Below are 7,589 nucleotides of genomic sequence, written 5' to 3' on the forward strand. Positions count from 1 at the left end.
CAAAGTCTGAAAAAGACATTGTTAGATAGGTAAGTAGGAATACCTTCTTAAACAACCTGGGAAAGAGTAGCCTCAGACAGGTAGCACTCACTACACCACCAAAAGAATAGATGCCTCACTCACGCCTCCCACTTTCAATTATGTATGATATGGATGGTTGCTTTTTTACAACCAGAATCATTTAAGATCACCAGACAAATGGATGTGTCTGATAGTTACTAATGCAAATCAAATGCAACTCCATCATGTCACGCAATAAAACAAATAACAACAGATTCTTGGGAATGAATCGTAAAATTGTAATTCACTTGAGGTTTTGGGTGATGTCATTAACCAGGAGTTTGAAGTTAGAACAGTTTGTGAGAGCCCTGTAAACCCATTGATTAAAATGCAGCCTTTAACTCATTCCCAGATTTTTTTTAACATAAAGCACATATTGAGCGGTTTCTTTTTTCCCTAACTATATTTAGCTAGACATCCTCAATAGTATGATTATCAAGGATGAGACGGGACAGCCTATCACACGAGGCTCTAGTAGCGGTATTCAACCTGAAGGTAAATAGGATTGCTTGACAGGTATTACACCTGCCTATCAGTTACTCCCTTCCAGCCACCAAATGCCTGTAAAATACTGAGCTGTGCAAACTTCTAGTGGCAAAATATCCCAGCGAGCAAACAATTCACCATTTTCATGAAGTGCAGACCCTTCCAGGGCTGACTTGTCTGACTGGATCAAATTTGGAATTCAGATTCATGCAAATTCCTAACGATTTGGATCTCATCCTCGCTGCTCAAAGCACCAGTTTTCTTCATGTTTTAATAAAAAGCAAAACAGCTGCAGGTGCTGGAGATGTGAAACAAAACCAGAAAATGCTGAAAATACTCAGCAGGTTAGTCAGTAACTGTGTAGATGCTGACTGTCCTTCATGTTTCATTTGGATTTGCAATCATGTCAATGGACCTGTTTAATGCTGAGAATTAGTAGCATTGTGACTCTTGCACTGGATTACATAAACCCAGCTTCAAAAAGAGGTGGAACAATTGGTGGTGATGAAAGGACACGGCAACAAAGACAAGCAAGAGTTTAGACTGTTCTGGCGGTTTCAGACATTTCAAAACAATCCAGATGGCAGACTTCACAACACTTCAGCCTTCAAGCAACCATATCTTCAGAAGGTTTGTAGCAGATCTGGTTCAGGTATTCCATTACAAGTAAGCAACATACAATTGCTAGCTAGCAATCCACCAAAATACATTTGGATTCTTATGCTGTTATACAGCAAAAGAAGTGCTTAATACAGTTGAATAAATAATATTTCACTTACACTCAGTCTGTTGTATTTGGGATACTTTGAATATCATCTCACACTTGAGGTTCTACTGCCTACGACTGGCCTGAGAACGTGCAGTGGCACTTGAAGTTTGAAGAGAAACCAGATCACTCGATTTGTATGATGTACCCCCAGCTACATATACATCAGCCTCACTACGGGTGCCAATCTGCTGGTCTGAGGATATCAGATTATCATCCATAGTAAGTCTGACCAGATTCCACTCAAGCTGTGTTAGCTCCAGTTATTTTATTGGATCTGGTGACACAGTGTGAAAGCTTATTCATACCTGGCCGAACTTGAACCAGGAATATTGATCCCAGAGGAATCAGTACATCCTGTTGTTAGCAATTTGATGCTGCGTTCCTCTCAAAACCAAACTAAATTTATTTCCCATGTTACGAATATAATAACAGCTTTAGAGCCAGGTGTTGTGCTACTGCAAAGAGTGAGTGACAGCGCAATTATGGTAAGGGCTTAAAATGACCTCCGTTGTGCAGCAAACAAAAATGAAACAAGATAGTGGAAATGCAGGTCTATTGGGACTTTTACAATAATTATATCATTTCTGAGAGGTTTAAAAGCATAATTTTTAAACCTTTTTTAAAAAGCTGATGAATTGAATCTTCCCCCCATTAACTGTGAATGGGGCGTTCTTGCTCATTTGTTTGAAACTTCCTGAAAATGAGGCAGCTCTCTTGATTATAAGGTTAGAATGTTGCATATCCTGTAAGGAGACCCAAGTTTGAATTCCTATCAAATGATATTGAGAGGGAAAAAATATCTAGAGCACATCATTCGAATATATCCCTGGCATGGCAATCAAGGAGTGGTACTTATAGCAACTACAGAGATCAGCTGAGGCATTCAACCTTCCAATCCAGAAACATGAGTGCAAGGACTACCCCGAAGGGAGAAATAATTACGACAGGATAAAGAATATTAAAACTCCCAGAAAACATTAATTACAATAGAGTCCAGAAAATGGTGGTGAAGAGGTTCTTACCCAAAGCACACCTTGGTCTCTCTCCCTACTCCTGTAGTCCCTAAAGCTCTTTCTCCATATAAACTCTCCAATCCATATTCACGGCGGCTACTTCGAACTTGCCATCTCCAGTGGCCCCTCTGCTCCCATGGTCTTGATCACTCATAATGCCATCACCGACCACTTCCTTATATCCCTCACTACCCACATACCCCTAGCTCCTTCTAATCCCACCTCCTTCTGCATCAACCTCTGGAAAAAAATTCTCCCAAGTCGCTTACAACTGCACTTTCAAAATCATAAGTCCTTGGTCTTTGGCCCTCCATTCACCATGATACTTCTGCAACCATCAATTTAGTCAAACGACTGCCTCATCTCCACCTATGCTAACTTGTCCCCAACAAAACCTTCACTCTTTCCAATCTTGGTTATTCCCTTTGGTTTGGCTCCCATTTTCACTCCCTCAATTCAAGAGGCGCAAACTTGAGCATATCTGAGGCACAATTGGCTCAGGCATCCATCAGAAGATCTGGCTGGACTACATCAAGCACTACTGGGATTCACTCTCCTCTGCCAAAAGCATCCACTAATCCAGAATCATCCTGGAGAGCAAAGATAACACTTGGCATCCTTTCTCTACTAAAAATATTTTTCATAAACCCCTCTCCTCTGTCCCTTCCGCCCTCACCTCCAACAACAAGTGCAAAAGAACTCATGGACTTCTTTGTCACCAAGATTGTGACCATCCATTCAGCTGCCTTTTCTGCTCCCCTCCCTCTGCTCTAACCCTCATTTTTCTCTACCTTCTGTCCCATCTCCCCCATACCCTCTCCTCATCTAATTTACCCACCTTCTGCTCCCTTGGCCCCATTCCCACTAAATTGCTCACCACCTAACTTCCTTTCCTAACCCCCATGCTAGCATACATAATAAATGTTTTTCTCTCCTCAGGTACTGTCCCCTCCCTTTAAAAACTTCCATCACCCCCTCCTCAAAAAACCCACACTCAACCCCTCTGTCCTTGCAAACTACATTCACGCTTACTACATTCTCTGTGACTCTGACCATGGTGCATTATCCCACCTTGTCCTCCTCAACCTCTACATCTTTTGATGTGGCTGCCCACACCTTCTGCTTCCAATGCCTCTCCTCTACTGTGCAGCTCAGTGGGACTGTCCGCACTTGGTTCCGTTCTTATCTATCCGATTGTAGCCAGAGCATCTCCAGCAATAGCTTCTTTTCCCACCCCTGCACCATTATTTCCGGAGTCCCCCAAGCATTTATCCTTGGTCCCCTCCTCTTTCTCATCTGCCCGCAGACATAGCGTCAGCTCCCTTCTATGCAGATGACACCCAGCTCTATCTCTCCACCACTCCTATTGACCCTGCACTGCCTCTGTGCAGTCAGACTGCTCGGCTGACATCCATTCTTGGATGTGCTTCAATTCCAACCAGTTAAATATTGGGAAGACCAAATCCATCATCTTCGGGCCCTACCACAATTTCCGTGCCCTTGTCATCAATTCTTTTCTCTTCGCTGGCCACTGTCTCAAGCTGAAGCAGAATGTTTGCAACCTCAACGACCTAATCGACTCCAATCTCAAAGGCCTCGATATTAACTCCCCCCTACTCCCACGTCAAGCAGGAGAGGTTCAAGGGGGTGGGGGGGGGTAAAAAGTTAAATATGGCGACCGTGTCCCCAACACACCGCAAATGCGCCGGTCGCCTTTTTTATGGCGGCAGATATCGGGGCGTCCGAGTGTCCTGCCGTGGACAGGCAGGACACTTAATTAACATACTTAAATCGGGCTCATGCAGTGCAATTGGGAACCTGATTTAAAATTGACTGTTGCTGCATGGGTTTCCCGGGGGTCAGAAAATCCAGCAGTGAAAGGGAGGCGGGAGCTGCAGACTCCACAAGATAAGTGCCTTATTCAACATTCCTTGTGGGCTAGGAGCAACAGGAGTGCTCCCCCCAGGCCCAAGGAAGCCTTCGGCCTCCTGGGGCCCCAAACACCAGTCTCCTCCCCATCCCCCGCCCAGACCTCCCGATTGCCGAATTCGCTCACCTCTCCCGATCACGGCCTCTCTCCCCCCTCCCAATTGAGGCCTCTCTCCCCCCTCCCGATTGCCAGGGACCGCCCCCAAGGGTCCCCAGCCGTGGCCTCCTGCCGCTGGTGTTCCCTCCCGGGACTGCCGTTAAATTCGGCAGGACCTCCGCGTTCCCGGCCTTACCGGGTTCTTCAGTCATTTTCGACCACCCCCGTACCCTCCCCGCCTCCCCTTAAAAATCGGGGCCATACTTTCTCCATCACAAAAACCGCCTCCTTCCAGCTCAATAATATTGCCTTCCACCATCTCTACCACAACGACAACAATAATAACAATAACAAATTGTATTTATATTGCGCCTTTAACATAGTAAAACCTCCTAGGGCTACACCCGAGCCCATCTGCTGCTGAAACCCTCATTCATGCCTTTATCACCTCAAGACTTAACCATTCCACTGCTCTCCTGCTTATTCTTTCATCTTCCACCTCCGTAAACTTCAGCTCATCCAAAATTCTTACGCCCATATCCTAACCTACATCAAGTCCCACTCACCCATCACCCCTGTCCTTGCTGACCAACATTGGCACCTTACCGCCTCAAATTTAAGTAATTTTATGGCCTTGCCCCTCTCTATCTCCGTAACCTCCTCCAGCCTTACATTTCTCACCCCCAAGCTCAGCGTTCCTATGAATCTGGACTCTGGTGCTTCCCTGCTCCCTTTGTCCCTTCATTAGTAGCTGCGCTTTCAGCCACCTAGGCCCCACACTCTGGAATTCCTTCTCTAAACCCCTCCATCTACTTCTCTTCCATTAAAAGATTCCTTAAAACCCATTTCTTTGACCACGATTTTGGTCACCTGTCCCAATATCTCTTTCTTTGGCTCAGTGTCCATTCTTTGATTATGTGGAGCACTTTGGGACATTTTTCTACACTATAAGCATTATATAACTGCAAGTTGATGTAAAATATATAGCAAAACTTCACAACAACAGGCATCATTTCAAAAATGTCAGCAATGTCAATGCACAAAGAGTACTGGTCCACAGATGCTCCGTCACAGCTCAAATATCATATATGGGACTCACACATTTACAACCCCTCCTATGCATTCACAAAGCTATCCTAAGATATCACAGCAAACTACTACCAAGGAGTCCCTCCCACCCTCTCCCTTGCCACCAAAAAAAAGTAAACAGCTGTGATGGTTTAGCACTTCTAATTCACAGGGAGGCCTCTGTTTGACATTTGCCTGACACAAAATTGCTCCCTGCAAGTTTTCTGCTTTCAGGTGCTGTTGCAGAAACAGCAAAAGTTTGGTCATCACAATGAGAGTAGTGATGGCAGGAAGAGATCATTTTGTGGTTGTAGTATCTAGCTGCAGGAAGATGGCAATTTCAGCAAGAAAAAAACCCTCCCTCACAATAAAAAGTTTGCTCTTTGCCACCTCATGAATTTGGGAGACTGACCCTTGCTGTGGCTGTAACAGAAATTCCTGATGACACTTGGGGTTTTGAAAAACAATATACACTATGTGACAGACACATATCCAAGGCATAATGCCAGTGGTAACCACTTATAAATAATCAGCCATAAAATATGTAAATATCACCTATTTGATGCCTGCTGTTTATTTTGTTAAGCAGTCTTTGCTAAAAATAGTAATCACCAGACGCTAGCAACATTCATTAACTGTCTAAGTTACCTAGTTGTGAGACAGCACCAAGTAATAGAGTCTTGTCCTTGTAGCGGTATAATCTTCACTGCTGAGATGTATCTCTTGTCTCACTTTAAAAAATTCAATTAGCCTTAGTAACAGGATACGATGGTAGACCATTACCTTTCAAATAGTTCAGTGTCAACTGTTTCTTAGCTACCTGCTTATCAGTGATTACCACATGAGCATTCCAAAGTGTACTTAAGAGCGATTGTATCAGTATTTACTCATTCACTTGAATCATTGTTTGGTCAGTGACAAAATGTTACTCAAAAGAACCATTACAGAGACGTCTAGTCCTGATTGAGCAATTTAGAACAGCTTTTTAAGGATGTCCGTCCCCACATCAAGCCATCACTAGAATCATGTAAAATTTTCCATTGTCAAAGAATATGGTACAAAGTTTAACTTAAAAACGAAGAATCCAGATATTTTAAATTGATATTTTAAGCTGGTCCTTTTTCATTCCACTGTACTGTTTCTGTAGTGAAAGGCAGCTGAATAGAAGTAATTATTCTGGAGACATAAAACTTGTAGTTTTTTTTAAATGAATTGCACTCTCCAACTCACAGAGATATAACTCAAATATTGCATACTTTAAGAAGTTTTCTTTTCCGGCTTTTTCCCTCTCCTTTCCTGAAGGCAATGGCTCATGTTGGGGTACAGATTCATGGGCAATGGGGACCATCAAATACCTCGGTCAAGAGAACACTTTCCTTGTGTGTGCCTGGACAGTGAGTGCTGTCAAGTTAATCTGTCCTGGTTTTATCATCCAAGTGAATTAATAGTTAAAACAGTATTGACGCAAACATGAACAATAAAGAAATTAAAATACTGCAACACTCCTGTACAAACCTAACAGGACAACTATATCAAATTTCCAACAAAGTAAACTCAGTGATTAAAATTCATTTACTGCTTTACACTTGATTTAAATTATAGTCATGAAAACAGACCTACCTAAAGCTCAGTGGTTGTTCTGACACTGCATATCGTTCTTTGAACAGTGATTCCCCTTCAATTTGTGCCACTCTCCAGAGCACAATAGCAATTCAAACATTCAAATGTTCCTCAGTTCACAAAAAATCCCACACTTATGCTCAAATGTTGTCACTGTAAACCTCATGGTCATAAATCAGATTTACTATAATTTCAGAACGATTCTGCTATTGTTTTAACACAGCCGTAATATATACCAGGACCACCACCAACTGCTGACCTTGCGAACTGCCTGCACATTAAAATGTCTAAAGTTATTTTATCAGCTTCTCTTTGAAGCAGTGATGTGAACTGGCAGAGACGTAGTAAAACTACACCCTAAAAGGTGTGCCCGATCTGTGAAGGCAAACAGTCTATAATAAGCCAAAGTGAATATAGGCTTGGAATCTAAATATTCTTACCTGCTTATGTGAAACGTGACTTTAACACAAGTCTAAATCACCACAAATAAAGTTATCCAGCAGAAGAAATCTAGAATGTATGACAAAAACTTTTTTGTGAAGAGCAG

The 7,589-nt window shown here is 42.9% G+C and overlaps 1 protein-coding gene across 1 annotated transcript in view; it reads right to left on the reverse strand.

Annotated features, from left to right (window-relative positions):
• The window catches only part of LOC137344689 (innate immunity activator protein-like), a 55,226-nt gene extending 48,043 nt beyond the window's left edge, over positions 1–7,183 (reverse strand). Inside the window, exon 1 of the mRNA XM_068007827.1 lies at positions 7,043–7,183. The gene's annotated coding sequence lies outside the window, so the exon portion shown is untranslated. The remainder of the gene's footprint in view (positions 1–7,042) is intronic.
• Between the last annotated feature and the right edge of the window lie 406 nt (positions 7,184–7,589).

This window comes from Heptranchias perlo, chromosome 27 (assembly GCF_035084215.1).
Source record: "Heptranchias perlo isolate sHepPer1 chromosome 27, sHepPer1.hap1, whole genome shotgun sequence".
Taxonomy (NCBI): Eukaryota; Metazoa; Chordata; class Chondrichthyes; order Hexanchiformes; family Hexanchidae; genus Heptranchias; species Heptranchias perlo.